Below are 18416 nucleotides of genomic sequence, written 5' to 3' on the forward strand. Positions count from 1 at the left end.
AACGATAGTATGCCACTGACCAGTGCATTACTTGTAACGTACTTATGTACAATGAATATGAGTATTTCGACAACACATCTAACATAAGCCTTACCGTCAAGAAGGGGAACTCGCGTTCTTCGCACACTGTAGACAAGGGCAAAGAGATAAAAATGGATCTAAATCCGAATAAGATCAGCACACGTTTCCGTAAAATTTAATGAAAGGGTGAGCATAATAAGCAAATGAATCGAAGGAAACCGGTCAACTCAGAGATCACCTGTCATCGAGTATTCCGTAAAAGGAGGCCTCGGCAGCGGAAAAGCTAAGTTTAGAAAAGAGATCCTGTCAGCTTTTCCATTATTTATTGCATTCCACCCAAAATCAGCACACTTTTCGTAAATGAAAGAGTCAACACAAGCAAATGAATCAAAGGGAACTGGTCAACTCACCTGTCGACATGTCATTGAGTAATATTCCGCGAAAGGAGGTCTCAGCAGCGCCGAAACGAAACAGCTCATGCAAGAAGCAGTTCCAAAGAAGGAAGTTCCTCGTGCATGCACATCCGAAAAGGCAACAACAAAAAGTCTGCAATGCACACGCATGCGGCCAGCCGGCCGCGCGATGGTACGTAGGAGCCAGGGAGTCGTAAAATACCGGTATTTTACGAATCCCTGGTAGGAGCCATGGAGTCGTCCTGCTTCAGGATTTTTTTTTTTTTTTTTTTTTTTTTTGAACTCAAACCATGCCTCTTGTACGGGCAAAACATAAAATAAAGACAATCAATGATTAGATCGAGCGCACGCGGTGATGATCATGTACAATGTCATTAATGACACTTGACAGATAATAATAATAATAATAATGTAAGCCTCAAGCTGAGATTCTTGCTTCAGCAACAACAAGCGCTGCCGAGTCTGAGGCCATTGCTGGTAAGAATGCCTTGCGTGCACCACGCAAGCACATCAGCGCTGAACGGACCAGTGCAAAGCCAATCTGGCAGCGGATGGCAGCTAGGGTGATGCTGTATGGCTCCCCAGTCTTGGCAGCGAGGAGAGAGGCGATCCGTTTGTAGAGCGAAGCACCATGCTTTCCCATGCCTCCGGTGGTAGAGAAGATGGCGGGGACAAAGCTGGAATGCTCCACCTCCCTCAGGCGCTGCTCATACGCACGACGCTTAGCCTTTTCATGACGGACATAGGTAGCAGCAAGTGAGTTGGAACGGTTCGAAGACGCATGGGGGTTGAATACCCGTACATCAATGTAGGTGCGTTCGAACCGTCCTCCCCAAATGCCACTAGCCACGACGTCTAGGCGTGCCTGGTCGTCAGCAATAGCAGTGCGATAACGGAGTTGCTCTCCGGAGAGTGGCTGGAGGTGTGGCTCAACTGCCACCTGATGGGCCACCCGCCTGAGCAGACGAGCAGTGAGGTCCCTCACCTCGTTGTGACGAATGGACGGAAATCCACCCGTCGGACACGAGAGGGAGTGAGACACAGTGAACTGCTGCCCACATGCACACAGTGATGGTAGCCGGACCGGCAGCCAGTTGAAGCGAAGGCAAACAGCATCCCGAAACTCCGACTTCGTCAGGGTGAAGCCATGGCGTTGAAGGGGTCGGCACGTGAGCCAGCTTGAGGCACCCGGTTCCGAAGCCAGAGCGATCACTCGCTGCAGCTCTGAACTGGCGGAGGAAGAGAAGGCCTGGGCTGCTGCGCGAATTGACTCCCCGGCTGTCGCCATCACGCGCTTCTTGGCAGCGCGAACATCATGGATGGCAGTGCCAAGAACTGGATCTTGGGCGAGAACACGGCAGGTGAGGGAGGCAGTGATGTCAAGGGAGGACTGGTGCTGTTCGGCCCGGGACGACGGATGAGGTATGCCAAGGCCTCCAAAGCGACATGGCAATGCTATCAGGGTGCGCTCCTCAGCATTGACGGGGCGACCTAGGAGAGCAGGAATGAAGGTGTTGGTGATAGCAGCATCAAGCGGAGCTAGGTGCTCAGCCATACCAGGTTGTGCCCTACAGAGAAAAGTCCATTTGCTCTGCAGGCCGTACACATACGCTGAGTAGGCTGCTTGCGGCTCAGTGATAGCATACTGGCTAAGGCGGTGAACTTGTGTGCTCCACTCCTCAACCTTCTGCTGCAGGTAGCTGGTGACAAAGGCTGGCGTGCCGATTGCAGCGCCGAGGTATCTTGCACCATCGGGTTGGATGGTGACACCTGTGCCGTCGAAAATACGGACAGCCTCATCGAGGAACTGAGGTTTCACAACCAGGATGGATTTGGACGGGTTGGGAAAGTATCCGTACTGGGGGCCCTTTCCGACTAGCCGATCCCACCACTTGCGCACCCGCAGCAGCTTGCCACCCGACCCAGCGTCGTCAGCATACCAGGACTGTACCGCACCTTCAGTTGCCACAGACTTCATCAGCGGGGCGATGCCAATAGCGTACATGGCCATTGCCACAGGGTCGCCTTGAGTTGTACCTTCCTCTATACCTCACTCCATGATCCATGGCTCCTACGTACCATCGCGCGGCCGGCTGGCCGCATGCGTGTGCATTGCAGACTTTTTGTTGTTGCCTTTTATGCTCCGCAGGCCGCGAAAGAGAGCCCGTTACCTGGACCCCTACTCGCGCGGGTAGAGCGAAACTGAGCACCCTGGGATGCGAGCAGCTTTTTAGTACTCCCGGGTCCAAAATCTCACCACCAGGCCGGGATGATCAAAACGTCTGCCGGGTCTGCAGCCTACAAACGTGGATCTGCCGACACTGTGCTGTCGACGACATGTCCGGCAAGGCACCTCCTTGCGTGAAAGCAAGGAACGCTTTTTTTTTAGAAAGGAAGCTTCTTCTCCAAAATTTAAAATTTTTGAAAATTATTCCTTCTGAAAACATCATCGCGTTCTTGACCTCGAAGCTGACTGCTGAATGCGATTAGGAAAGAAGATTCCTGAAGATACACCAGACTGATTCTGGCAAGCCGTCTGTCGTCTAGATATGCAGTTGTTCGTCATGCATGGTCAGCAATCTTCCTCGTTCGTCCTTTCGTTTTCCTGACCACGATGATGACAAGCAGCTCTCATGCTCAGGTTAGTGCTGTACTTGTATGTCTGGGCACACAACACATCTGAGATTCACCCACTGACGTTATCGAACTGAAGAATGCAGCAAGGGTTCCTCGGATTCTCTTGATTTCGGAACAAATTTCCTTCACTTTCACCCTCTCAGTCTCTTCCCCATGCCCTCCATGCATGCACAATCGAGTTTGCATTTCAAATGTTGTTTTTACTTTGGCAGTGCGTTCGATAACGTTAGGACAGTCTAAGTTAGGTGTTCTTCTCTTCAGGCTTATTGGACGTGTACAAATTCTAAAAAAATAGCTTCCATATGCTAAACGCAGATCCCTGTGAATACGGTTCTGCTGGGCAATGATGTTTACACCAATCTACACTCTATGCTGTCACAGCATCCACAACTGATCCTCTCTCTCTCTCTGAATTAACTATTTGATAAAGCCAATCTTTAAATCGCTGTTGCATAGGATCTCGGGTGGGAAGAAGCGATGAATCGATACATGGCATTGTGAAGAAAAGAAGAACAAATTCACATTGCACGTGAGACTCGGTTAGAAAGACTGAGTTTCTGCATTCATAAGAATGTCACACCCCGGGGATCATGATAAAGAAAACATATGTCGTGAAAATGACTGAAAGAACCAAAGAAGTATTTGATCTTCCAGCCAGCTTAGCCTGGTACTACCATACTAGCAGTGCTACCAAGTACCAGCCCTCCATATTTTCTGTATTTGTACGGAAAATCACTCCTTGTGCGCACTACAGAAATTGAGCAAATGGTATAGAAAATCGGAGAGGATCAATCAGCTGTGTAGAAGCATTGCAAGTGTAAGCTGAGTGATGAATAGTCTTGTACCAAAGCGAGTGCATGCCGTACCACAACAACATGTACATGTAGCACAAAAATAATAATGTCGTGAGTGCAAGTCACACATGTTTTACACTACCAAATGCAGCCACCGACATGCACGTGCGTGTCAAAAAACATTACAGTGCAAGTATGCATGCAATGTACACGGCAGTACGCAAAACACTGCAAGATACGGAAAATCAGAAGTCTGAGTACGCAAAATAGACTCAATTGGTGGGCAGCTCTGTACTGGCCTGTACGGAGGGAGTGAATCTCAATGTGTGCAATGCACGCACTTTGGCCGACAGTGAAAACTATGCAAGTCGTGTTGGTTTGCAGGATGAATGTGAGTCCTTTTAGACAAGCGCCTTAGTGGAGTAGCCCACCGAAAGAAGAGTACTTGACACCGCGAAGTGGAGTCTGCGCATACAACAGTGAGGGGGTAAAATTAGCTATGACTGATTCTGCATGTGTTCTGCATGTGTGTCACATTACACTAGCAGATAGGCACACCTGTTGTTCCAAAAAGATGCTTATGTCAGTGTCTGAATATGTCGTGTACCAGGTAATATTGTTGCCAGGATCTCACGGTGAGAGTCAGACTTGAATATGGTATCAATAGATTATCAATATCATACATCACCATGTACCACCCAAAGTATAATAGCCGAAGGACCCGTTTGTGTGGTGGTGTATGATTTCGTGAGCAAGATGAAGTGGCTACAGATGTGTCTTATACAACACCCTAAGAAAAGATCATCAATTCTGGGGAAAGTGATTCTGGTAGTATGTTGTATCCAGTGTGGCATGACAAAGACTCCCTCGATTTAGCCTGTGGAGAATCCGTAAATACATAAATACAATACATACAGGCATCGCAACCTTCGGATTATATGCTCTTTTGCTTGCCTCCTGGAGTGTGGTTGTACCTTGGTTCACTGTATTAGAATAATAGTAGACTTTGTTTTTCGAATTCGTTTCTATAACATTAGGTTTCTTTCTGTTGCTGCTATGTCTTTTCATGTGTTTTACAGGATTGCCATCTGTTGATGAATACCACTCTGAGGCACTCTCACGAGCGAAGGTGTTTGAAAATCCATGTCGGAATGATGGTCATGTTGGCCTAAAGGTGCATTACATTGCCGATACTCGCCACCTCCACCCTGGAACATGTTCAATTTCTGTTTCTCGTATGGAAGGACCGAACAGGTTGTTTTCCTGTCTCAGTGGACCACTCAAGACTGAACAGCACTGATGGAAGAAGATTTGCCGTGAATCTCGTTCACATAATCAGCCTGTTTAATTGCTGTACTGAGGTGACTGCTTCATAACAATGACCATGCAGCATTAAATTGGATAGTATTGCAGTGCCCCTAAAATTGGAGAATATCGAATTTCTCTGCTAGCATTGTGATTCATTTGTGAATAAACATCACTACTCTTTTTGAGTAGCATAGCAATGACAGAGTTGGTTTAATGTATGACAAAATGGAGCCGCTTTTTAACTTAAACCTGTACTATAATCAGTACCGCCGGAAGCAGTTTTTGATTGGTCCGGTAGTTTCATGGCGGGTACACACGTCCTCCACGGTAGGAAACGTTTGTTGGTGGCCAACAAGTTGGTCTGGTGATAACCTGACCAACCAGACCGGCGGGCCTGATAATTGTGGGGCTCATGAGCAGCTCAAGTACTTAGTATGGTTTTGGACATGTCCCCAGTTAACCAATGAGAATAACCGGAAAACAAGGGGGGCTTTAGATACCGGGCTGACTTACCAAGAGGCAGGATAAGCGCGTTACGGGTTGAGCTTGTCGAAAACCAATTGTACTTCATTATGTGTGAAGGGGTTTTATGAAGAAATATTTTATGAACCAGTGTACAGAGATGGTGCTTATGACGAAAGGAGAGAGGAGAAGTGTGTGAAAGTCGATAAAGGGCATCCGAAGGAACACATCGATCCTTGTTGTAAAGAATATTAAGTATAAATCTATGGTTGAACCCGACTTCCCCAAGCGTTCTCTGAGGGGACTGAGGTCTACTCTATCAGTTCATGTATTCTGTGAAGTGACATGACCATTCGTGGGGACCTTGCTCATAACTGCAAAAGTCCTCGTCTGATTTTTCCGCATCAATTGAACGTTATACATGTGCATGTAGTGAAAGCCACATGCAAAAGGCTGTTCCATGGCACTCATCTGCCACCAAGCTCTGGGTTCATTGGCTGAAAATATTCTTCGGCACAGTAAAGTCGTGCGCCCAAGAACGTGGAAGCCTACAGAACATCCAACCTGGAATACTAAGAACACCACAGCCCAAAATTAAGAATTGCGGTGTAGGTTTGTGCTGCTGTCAAACACCGGGATTGTTATGTTGCACATGTATCTGAGCTTTACCACTACATACACGTCTGTCTTTACACAATTACCAATCTGCAGACAGCATGCTGTTTCGTCCTTTAGTTACTAATGGACTCATCAATGCAGCACAGAGAAAATGAGGCAGGTGAATGTCCTAGGCTAGAGAGCATCAAATACAGGTATAGAATCATGCCTTGCAGATCTCGTTACGGCCCCTTCGATGCATGTCTGAACATTAGATGGCTGTGTAGCTTCAGTTATCTCAGAATATGTACTATTTATCCAGCAGCAACAACGTTGGTCACACAACTATTCACTATAATGAGTATGCGTTGGAACACTTTACCCCGAGTCATACTATAGCAGTGTATGCCATGCATGGGTTTACCTCACACACTGAATTTCATAATTTGACATCCAAATCACAGAAGAGTGGTGTTCCAAACTTTACGTAATTGCACTCCATGTCCTGCGAGCTACAGTAGAATACTTCAATAGAAAATTTCTTATAGCACGTTCTTAGAAACAAATCGTATAGGTTCGAGGCTGTCAACCCAGAAATTTGTGATTTCACAGCCATAGATGTTACCAGTCAGGTCACTGTATACAGTAGGTATGCAGAAGAAAATACTAGTAACTCTTTGTGGAAGAGCTGTGCCAAAATGTGTACAGTACAGTAAATTAATAAAAAATGAGAAAAGCAGTGACAAGGCTGTGCATGATGTAGATCTACTCGTACCAGTAAGTACAGTGCACCAGTGAAATTGTTGGTGTAGTACCGGTATACTACTATAATTATGGCATGGCCCATGCCACTACAATCTATTTGCAGTGGGCCGCAGTAGGCCAGTGCAACAGAAAGCATTTCAGAAGCTGTGTGCAATGTTAACATCTATGACATACAAGTAAACTGCCATATAGCACAATCGATTACTCTCAGCCCACATAAGTACAATGTAGGCCAATCAGTAGTATAGATACATAGAGCACACTCTACATCATACATAGTCGGCACCAAATCTATGTTGTCGATGTACTTTGCAATGATGACATGATGGCAAGCGTGCTTGATTCATCATAATATTGCCTTGTACTTGGTTGGAAGTTAGTTGTAAGTTCAGTGGTCGAGGTAAGCAGAGCTGCTCCAGCTTTCAGAATCCTGCATGAAAAAGGCAGAAAGCAAATGTAGGTATAATAGTAGCAAGCTGATGTAAAGAGCCTGTCTTTCAATGCAATAATTCTATCCACTGCATGGACAGACCTGGTGCTTCATTCACCTCTGTTTCTTGCTTTCTCAGAAAACCTACTTCCTCCTTCAGCCATCTAGCTCATGATATACATTAATTTTTCTTTATGCCTTTTCAGCCGTGGTCGACTTTCGCCCCTCCTGTTTGATTGGCAATTGCAGTCAACCTGGGGAATACTGACCCTCGATTGTGAATGAGAAAAGTGTCGCTATTCGCATTGTTGTTACTCGTGAGGTTGGAAGTATGCAATCAAATGTTCACTAGATCTGAAGATTGTGTCGTTATTTGCGAGTTGTTTTGTAAACCCGAGGTAGATTATTCACAAGGTTGATTGTACATGCTATGGGATGTACAATAACTAACCAAACAATAATGGTGTAACAATGATTTGAGTCCATATCCAATTGGATGAACCTAGAGTGCATGATCCATTCCAGAAAGGCGACTTCAGTGAGTCTTGAATTGTCAGCAGCATCATACTTCCATCGAGCTTTTTTTCTTTTTCGAAACGACCCTCTCTTTTCAATTCGAACGAAGGTCAACATACGATTATGGCAGGCATGCACGCACTGATCTTCACTGTATACATGTGCATGTATACTGTACTGTAGTCTGTGCAGTCAACTAGTCGTGTTCCACTTGGCTTACGGTAAGTATCACTACAAGTGCATAGTAGCCCCCCCCCCCCACCCCGGGCAGTGCGCGTGAACGGCAACTGTGAACTGGTAAAAGAATTATTCGACACCTTCGTTCGTTTCGATGGAGAAGGTTCATCTGGCAAATTGAGGCCTTCGTTTCACTCCTAGCCCCAGGAGCGAAATTTTCACTCCTTGGCTGCCTGTTTGAGCCGTCCTTGTGGAAGGGTTGATTTATGCATGCCCGCATATACATGTAGACCTTATTCAATAAACGTCACAATCACGTGAACCAGGGTCCCGGGAACCAGGGAGCGGCAAGAGACCTGCACTCAGTGCACAGTGGACTCGGCGTGGGAACATAGGAGTAGAAAAATACCGGTATTTTACTACTCCCTTGTACGAACTGGGCCTTTCTTGCCACTCGTTTCACGTACGCGTGCCCCAGCTTACAACAAATCCCTGGAGGCGAGTCCAAAAATCACGTTATCGAATAAGGTCTATAGAAACACAGATCACGTAGAACTACCCCATCCGGGGTCACAACTCACAACGTTTTGGGTACTTAGGTCTCATGTCGTCTCCCCAGGTGCTATGAATCCCTGATGCACATGTATCTCCATATACAATGTAACCGTAACTCTACCAATATTGCGGACGATGACCCTCCCCCCCCCCCCCCCCCCCGGCAAACAGAAAGTCGCTATGTCCTGGCCGAGTTTATCTTTTAATTAAATGGTTTTCTCGGTTGGGATTTCATACCTGACAACCATCCCGATTTCGCCGGGACCGTCCCGATATCGAGGGCGGTAATAGGCACCCAAAAGTGCACTAGTTCCATGCCTCACCGCGAGCTTCTTTTGTATACATTTTCATGCCTAGGTATGTCATTGGATCTCAGGTTTGCAAAGGTTGGCAGGTATGGGATTTGTAGAGTGACCAGTTTTGACTATTGCCACCTGCTGTGCAGAAGTGTCATTCCTACATCCTGGCTGCAAACGTACCCCCCCCCCCCCCCACACACACACACACACCACCACCAACAACGTTCGATCCTATTTACAGGACCTCACTCTATATGAAAGTGTAGCAGAGGCACTGCCAAAGTATAAAAAACAGCAATTGAAATGCAAGCTGCATTGTGCATGCATGGAGGGCATGGGGAAGAGACTGAGAGGGTGAAAGTGAAGGAAATTTGTTCCGAAATCAAGAGAATCCGAGGAACCCTTGCTGCATTCTTCAGTTCGATAACGTCAGTGGGTGAATCTCAGATGTGTTGTGTGCCCAGACATACAAGTACAGCACTAACCTGAGCATGAGAGCTGCTTGTCATCATCGTGGTCAGGAAAACGAAAGGACGAACGAGGAAGATTGCTGACCATGCATGACGAACAACTGCATATCTAGACGACAGACGGCTTGCCAGAATCAGTCTGGTGTATCTTCAGGAATCTTCTTTCCTAATCGCATTCAGCAGTCAGCTTCGAGGTCAAGAACGCGATGATGTTTTCAGAAGGAATAATTTTCAAAAATTTTAAATTTTGGAGAAGAAGCTTCCTTTCTAAAAAAAAAGCGTTCCTTGCTTTCACGCAAGGAGGTGCCTTGCCGGACATGTCGTCGACAGCACAGTGTCGGCAGATCCACGTTTGTAGGCTGCAGACCCGGCAGACGTTTTGATCATCCCGGCCTGGTGGTGAGATTTTGGACCCGGGAGTACTAAAAAGCTGCTCGCATCCCAGGGTGCTCAGTTTCGCTCTACCCGCGCGAGTAGGGGTCCAGGTAACGGGCTCTCTTTCGCGGCCTGCGGAGCATAATTTAGAAAAGCGATCCTGTCAGCTTTTCTATTATTGTGTTCACATGGCAAGAAAAACGACACCGCTATGCTACGTAAGTTTCTACGTAAGGTGCTCGGTATTTCACTTAGGCTACGTAAGTCTCTACGTAAGGTGCTCGGTATTAGATCTACCAACGGGTGGTAGCCGCGTGCGGTGCACTTGCACGGCAGACATTGTGTTGCATGCAGTGCAGTCCGTGTTCGAACGTTCGGATGTGCATGCGCGAGGAACTTCCTTCTTTGGAACTGCTTCTTGTAAGAGCTGTTTCGGATATTTCGTCTCCTGGCCTGGCTTATTTCGTTTCGGCGCTGCTGAGACCTCCTTTCGTGGAATATTACTCAATGACAGGTGAGTTGACCAGTTCCCTTTGATTCATTTGCTTGTGTTGACTCTTTCATTTACGAAAAGTGTGCTGATTTTGGGCGGAATGCAATAAAATTAATAATGGAAAAGCGGACAGGATCTCTTTGTTTCCTTCGATTCATTTGCTTATGCTCACCCTTTCATTTACGGAAACGTGTGCTGATTTTATTCGGATTTAGATCCATTTTTATCTCTTTGCCCTTGTCTACAGTGTGCGAAGAACGCGAGTTCACCTTCTTGACGGTAAGGCTTATGTTAGATGTGTTGTCGAAATACTCATATTCATTGTACATTGGTACGTTACAAGTAAGGCACTGGTCAGTGGCATACTATCGTTGGCAGTTCCCAATCTGGAGGGAAAGGTTCAAGGACCCATTGACCGAGTTTGCAAAATATATTCGCATATCAGGGAAAATCTCCATTGTGGAGAGGATCAGTAACTTGTTTGCTTCATACGAAACAAGCCAATGGGTGCAGTCTCGTTAAGATCTTGTACTTGTATGTCAGATTGGATTTGTTTACTCGAGTCTGGGCTGTTTGATTTATTATTTGTGAGTACCGCCGGGATTGCACTGCCCCAAATAAAGTTCGTGCCGCCAAAGCAAGAATTACGATCTGCAATCTGTTTGTAGTACCTGTAGTACCTGCAAGAATGTGCTGTACATGTATCGTACTTTCTCTGTTGCTGTTTCAGTTGCCGTCATGTTTCTAAAGAAAGGTTCAGTAGAGAGGTTCTGCAAAACGAAGTTTCGCGACAGTCCTTGCGAAAGTGTGTTCGAATTTTGCGTTCTGCACATTTTCGTAGTTTGCGCGGGCCAAGTGCACGTACACCATGACCCGATCTCACGAATTTTCCTACGACAGTTCATTTCGCGTTCCCTGCAAGTTTCGCGTCCAAAGTTGCGAAAGTTCGTGCGAAGTTTCGCACTTCATGACGTAGAACGAAAGTTTGTACGCATTTTCGTTTTGCAGAACCTCTCTAGTGACTCATTTGTTTCATATGAGACGAGTCAATGAGTTGGTGTGACTTAGAATCATCTTTTGCTGTAGAAGAAATCTATTCGTATGTCTATTGGAGAAATATTTGTATTCACTGGTTATAAATAGGTTAAGACAAACTCACATAATAAATACCATCGGTCCCTTGGGGTACGTCCTAAAGAGGTTCGACTGGATATCATTCATACTCACCAAAAGATGTGTAAGATTTTATTATTATGGAGTGCCTTGTTTATCTCTCAGTACCTCCAACCATAGCCTTGCCCCTTTTATCCTCAGGATCAGTGTAGTTGTTGGAAGGAGGTGTCGGACTCAGCAATGTATTTGTTTACATTTTAATACATGTTTATTGTTCCTCTTTTGCTGTGTTGTTTTAGAAAATCGTGGACTAACAGTTTGAAGTCATTGAACTACTTCCAAAAGTTGTATTGACATATCAACATGATTACGATTTCAGTGCAATATGATGCAGGATGACCTTATCACGAAAACCCATGATTATAAACCATTATAAACACAGAATCAACAAAAACATCTGCGACACGCACCTGGTTACATTTCTCAAATAAATCTGATCGAGGGTGGGGAGATCTGAAATATCTGAAAGGCAAGACAATTTTATGACAGAGTCATGAAATTCTGCAACATGCACAGAATGACCTCCGTATAAAAAAGTATCACCACCACCAGACCACTACTCACATGTCATGTTTCCCCGCTGAAGAACGTGCAATTGCATTATGCTAGTGCTATTTTCTGCAAGAAAAGGCTTGCACATCAATACGTATAACACGGTATTGATATGATGTGAAGGCCATCATTGAATGCCCTATATCAAGAGTACATAACCCACTCTTGCCTATATCAATATGTAAATTTTACATATTGATATAGGGCATTCCATTGATTGGTGACAGAAAAAACAAAAGAAATTATAGCAATAAAAACTGCTTTATGGCAGTTTTCTAAAAAAAGTAATTGTGTTCTAGTCCATGGACCCCGTCTAAAAAGTAAGAAATTAACGAAATGTGATAGCTGAAAATTAAAATTTCACACAAAACCTCACAATAATCACACATAGAATGAAAAGCTACATGTACGACGCTCGTAGAAGACCTTTTCCCCTCGTGATCCTCTTTCCTTTGCATGCATGTTGCCAATTGTTGGTGCAGTACAAGTTTAGTGTTGAAAGCAGCATTTCAAGTGTTGTGATTATCGTGAGGTTTTGTGTGAAATTTTAATTTTCAGCTATCACATTTCGTTAATTTCTTACTTTTTAGACGGGGTCCATGGACTAGAACACAATAACTTTTTTTAGAAAACTGCCATAAAGCAGTTTTTATTGCTATAATATACCTCATGGAGTAGCTCCCTGGTCCAGGACCAGGTACCGAGCATCTTACGTAGAAACTTACGTAGCTACGTAGACAACGTGTCTGAATAGCGGTGTCGTTAGGTAGCGCCATGTGAACACAATAATAGAAAAGCTGACAGGATCGCTTTTCTAAATTAGCGCCCGCAGCTGTTTTCGGTGGAAGGCCTCAATACGGCTCAGCTGCTGTTTCGTTGGTGCCCATGTTGCACAATTGTAGCAGAGTACAGGGAGTACAAAGGCATTATAGAGCCGGATGCGGAGATCCTCCGAAACTAGCGACCTACGGATCCACAGCGTCCAGAGTTTACCAAAGGCAACAGTTACCAGTTGCTGTCGCCGTAGCATATCCTCGGCATCACCTAATAGGGACCCGAGTTTCTTGGTGGTTCGCCATTCCTCCTCGATGCGATCAGTGTGCCGTTCGATGTGCGTGTGCTCTGTTTTGGTCTCATTCACTTTCAAATCCCATTCGAGGAGCTTGTTGGATATGGTTGGAAGGAGGGTCCTCAGCCTCTCACCATCAGTAGTCACGAAATCCACATCGTCGGCGTAGGCAGTTTCAGTTGGTAACCCCAGGGAGATATCGGCAGGGGGACGTGGTAGAAGAAGAGGCCGGACATCACGCAGCGCACCCTCAAGGTACACAATGAGGGCACGAGTGCTGAGGGAAAATATAGAATCCCCATGAGGCCAAAGCGGCGCAGGTCATGCACAAAGGACGCGTTCGCTGTTTGGTCCCAAAAATCAAAAAAATAATCCTGCTCCCAAGGAATCGTCCGAATGTCAGCAGTTGATTTGGTGATTCTAAGTTTGTGCCTTGACGGGGTAAAGGATGATGGAGCTTGACAGAGATGCCTGCCAAAGTGATGAGTCCACCGTGGAAGATGTAGATGACGCCACGTATCCACTTGGTGACCTGAGTTGTGGAGATGTTCAGCTGTGGACTACTGGTGAGATTCTCTCGTCTGCATTTTTTGGTCTCGTCTTGTCCTTGTGAACACGAATGTATAATCTGTAGCATACTAAGCGCCCCAAACTCACCCGAAAAATGGGAGTCTGCCCACGGTACATTGTCTGTTCACTATGACATGTGACAGTGTTGAACCTGTGACAGGATATTATTTTATTCGTGTCCTGAAAATAATTACGTGTTTACCTAGTACGTAAATTGTTGACATTAGGGACTTTTCGCATTTGCTACGAAACGAATGCGAAACGAAAGTTTGATTCGGCTCGTAATCGTTTCGTTGAAAACAGATTTCAGGTTTCGCAAGTCGTCATGCAAATGTGCATGGCAACTACGAATACGGCCGCGGGCGCCGGTAGTTTGGCGTACGGGTTTTTACACGCACACGTGCATGGAGCATGGAATCAAGGGAAAAATGTGTACCTTGCAAAACATGTGTACCTATCCAAATAAATGTGTACCTGACGGATTCGGAGCGTGCCACGAATGAAGAGGCTTCCATTCGTGAAAACGAGTTCTCCGCAGGGACTCTGACGAATCCTCGAACCCAGGTGACGAATCAGCATTCGTTTCGTATCCGTACGCGGGGTGCGAAAGGTCCCTATTATAAACCTCCGCCCTCAACCCTTGCTTTGCCTATGTGCAGATCCATGTAAGAGTGGCAGTGCCACCATGGTGTACAGGCCTATGGAAGGTGAAATAATCCATGGAATTTGCGAACTGCTGACAATGAGACAGGCGAGTGTTACTGAGGCGATGGAGTCATTCCTGCATGTTATCAGGACACAGTTACACAAGGCATCAGGTTTTGGAAATCTGCTACGCCAGGAAGTGTGCCAGCTGAAGGCATGCAACGGTGCTGGCATTTTGCAAGCATGGCAACAAGTGCTCTCCAGCATCTCAACAGCTTTTCCCAAAGTGAAGCTCTGTATAAGACACAATATGACACAGCTAAAAACAACTGAAGCAGTGACATGTGAATGTTGCACGAGCATGCGTGTGTGTGTGTGTATGTGTGTGTGTGTGTGTGTGTGTGTGTGTGTATATGTGTGCGGCTGTGCCAAAGCCTAGAGTGTTCATTTGCGGCTGTGGCAGGGACTTCAGCGTCGGCCCAATGATCTAACTCGCCACAGGAAATACTGCAACTCCTGATGCTATCATTGCACGGAGCAATGGGCATCCAAAGGTCCAAAGGTGTATGTGTGTTGTGCATTGGTGGTCGATTCACATGGCTTTGCCAGTTGTGTGGATTATACAGTTATCTGGTGCAAGTCTTGATCTGTCTCATCCAGATCTTGTTCACTATCGTTGCTATAAGAGAAAATCTGTGGGTGCACATCCAGTGCATTTGCAGACGTGCGTTCTTCTCTTGCGACGGGCGTATGCATGGTATGTGTGTGCGTGCGTGTGTGTATGCTTCTGTGATAAGTGGATCAAGCAGTATACAGGGTATTCACAGGTATTCGCCTTGAGTGCATTTGCCAATAGTGTGACTTTCGTCGCAGAGAACGTTGCTCAGTCGGTCAGGCGACTCGGCCTTACGTTTCCTGAAGGCAATGTGTTCAGAACACAGTTACTTCAAGTATGAACAGCTATGAACAGTTAAGAAAATTTCTTAATGACAAATATTGTGTGTAGTTCATGGACAATAATGTGAAACACTTTGAATGCAGAAGAATGAGGATAGTGGCATCAAATGCTGCATGGATTCTGTTTGATATGCTACTTTTTTCCCTTCCATGGAAAGGTGAGTACATCCTCGAACTTCATCTCGAAACTTCACACAAACCTGGATGGAACTTGGACAACATGAAGGGGCCATGGGCATGGTGTGTTCAGTGGAGAACTATTCCGAAAACAGGGTGTCATTCGCACTTACTCAATTCAAATTTGAATACATTTCGTGAATAACTTACCTTGACATTCCGTCGTCTCCAAAGCAGTGAACTTCCCAAAAAAAATTAAAAGCCACGGCTCAACCTTAGGCCGATTCCACACTACGCCGAAAGTGGCTTTGCCTTGAAGGCATAAAGTGGCTTATAAAGTGAAGCTGCATTCACACCTACAAGTGTCGATCACGGGACTTTGCTTTGAAGGTACTGGTTAGACTGTGAGGCTTTCCTGTGCTTGATCTAGCAACGGCGGTAGTGGAGAGGCTCTTTGTTGGGCCAAATCCTCGAATATCACCCATTTTCGCGTGCCCAATCTTGAAATTTGACCACGCTAGCGCGCGCTGTGTAGGCGGATTCCAGATCATAGGTCGAATATTTGTCAACCTCGCCAACAGGCATTCCGGTGGCAGTTTTCGTTGTGTATGTCTCGTACAGTCCTTTCGCCTTCGTTTTCATGTTGTCGATTTTGGAATGGACGATCGACGCAGTATATTGCCTCCTCCCGGAGCTGTTCAGCAAACAAATTCAGCTTGATGGCGATCTCCTCCGGCGTAGCTCCTGCGAACTGTACCGGCCGGAGGTCGCCTCAAATATCCGTTCCAAAGCTCGATCAGCTTGCCCTCAAGCTCCTGGCTAAACATGACCCTAGGCATTGTTGACAGCTCACAACTCACCACAACTGAAAGATACGACAGGGAACACATTCGGAAAAAAATCGAAAGGCTGAAGAAAAGTCAGAAAAGTGTCCTGAAAAGGTAAAAAGTTGCCTTGAAAGAGGGTGCTGGTGTTGCTTTGTAGACAACAAGCACTTTTCACTTTCGCGCGTTTCTCAAAGTGATCGCCATGGCAACTTGCCTGAAAGTGCCTGAAAAATGGCTTTTTAGGCAGGATTTGGTGTAGTGTGGAATCGGCCTAAGGTAATGCGTGGTACGTATCAGAAACAACCAGCTTTCGCTCTGGAGATCCAGAATAGGTCTCGAAGCATAGCAAAAACAATTGAGAAAAAGAAGATGACGACGACGTTTCAATCACGCATCAAATTTCGCGGGTCGAGTGCAGCAATCCTCGGATCGTGAAATGTGTGGCGTGTCGCCTCCCGGTATTTTACGACTCCCTGGGCAGAAGGAGGGGAAACGGGGGTAGGGGGTAATGGTGCAATTATGGGGGTTATGAAGTGTGTATGAACTATTGCATGCAGGGGTCGAGATCCAAACATGGGATGCGTATAACAGATTGTATCCGTCCGATCGAAGTGATCTGGTCGGCGAGGATCGGGATCCAGTTTCTACAATCGAATGCAGCCTAAAGTCTCGATGGAACGCTTGAGGATGGACTGTTATTATTATTAATATCTATTAAATTTTTAATAGGGCATTCCCACAGGCCTAAAGGCCGATTCACAATACAACTTTCTGCGACGCGACATGCGACTTGCGACACATGCGACGAGCTGCGACAGCGACACACGGTTCACAATATTCTTCATGTTTGCGACATCCTCATGCACAAGAAGTACTATGCACGTGCACTGCACGTGCACCCAGGGTCGAAACTGTACTCAATTTGTGTATGTCGCGTGTCGCATGTCGCAAAAGTTGAACTTTCTTCAACTTCTGCGACAGGTGCATTGCGACAGCTTGCGACAGCTCGCGACAGGCAATTTCTTGTCGCAAATCGCGTGTCGCGTCGCAGAAAGTTGTATTGTGAATCGGCCTTAAAGCGGGATTCACAGAAGCTTTTTTGCGATGCGACACGCGATGCGACGCGATCTGCGACGGACGCGTGCGATGCGAACTCGCGAAATACCATTCACAGAAGAAGTCAGCGATGCGACACATTTTTGCAAAGTCTTGCTGATTTGAGTACGTCATCATGATATTTGCGCGGTTTGGTACAACCTGTACAAATTTATAGGCAACTCTTGCACCTTTGTACAACTTTGTTGTAGAAAAGGTCAAAATCGTACGCCAAATCGCTTGTCGCATCGCAAAAGTTGAGCCAAGCTCAACTTCTGCGATGGCCCAGTTGCGGCAGTTGCGTGGGGTGCGACATGGCTGCGATTTGGGGTTTTCCCGGTTTCGCGCCTGTCGCATCGCAAAAAATCTTCACAATACAACTTTCTGCGACGCGACACGCGATTTGCGACAGTTGCGACAAGAAATTGGTCGCGAGCTGTCGCAAGCTGTCGCAATGCACCTGTCGCAGAAGTTGAAGAAAGTTCAACTTTTGCGACATGCGACACGCGACATACACAAATGGAGTACAGTTTCGACCCTGGGTGCACGTGCAGTGCACGTGCATAATACTACTTGTGCATGAGGATGTCGCAAACATGAAGAATATTGTGAACCGCGTGTCGCTGTCGCAGATCGTCGCATGTGTCGCAAGTCGCTTGTCGCGTCGCAGAAAGTTTTATTGTGAATCAGCCTTAAAGGCCGATTCACAATACAACTTTCTGCGATGCGACTTGCGACACATGCGACGAGCTGCGACAGCGACACACGGTTCACAATATTCTTCATGTTTGCGACATCCTCATGCACAAGTAGTATTATGCACGTGCACTGTACGTGCACCCAGGGTCGAAACTGTCCTCACTTTGTGTATGTGGCGTGTCGCATGTCGCAAAAGTTGAACTTTCTTCAACTTCTGCGACAGGTGCATTGCGACAGCTTGCGACAGGTTGCGACAGCTCGCGACAGGCAGTTTCTTGTCGCAACTGTCGCAAATCGCGTGTCGCGTCGCAGAAAGTTGTATTGTGAATCGGGCTTAAAGCGGGATTCACAGAAGCTTTTTTGCGATGCGACACGCGATGCGACGCGATCTGCGACGGAC

General features: G+C 46.2%; 1 long non-coding RNA gene across 1 annotated transcript; it reads right to left on the reverse strand.

Annotated features, from left to right (window-relative positions):
• Positions 1-6701: 6701 nt before the first annotated feature.
• LOC135828619 (uncharacterized) lies at positions 6702-9951 on the reverse strand. The gene is made up of 2 exons (XR_010555728.1): positions 9460-9951; positions 6702-7427 (listed from the first exon to the last, which is right to left on the reverse strand). It is a non-coding gene; the product is annotated as an uncharacterized LOC135828619 (long non-coding RNA).
• Between the last annotated feature and the right edge of the window lie 8465 nt (positions 9952-18416).

This window comes from Sycon ciliatum, chromosome 12, assembly GCF_964019385.1.
Source record: "Sycon ciliatum chromosome 12, ocSycCili1.1, whole genome shotgun sequence".
NCBI lineage: Eukaryota > Metazoa > Porifera > Calcarea > Leucosolenida > Sycettidae > Sycon > Sycon ciliatum.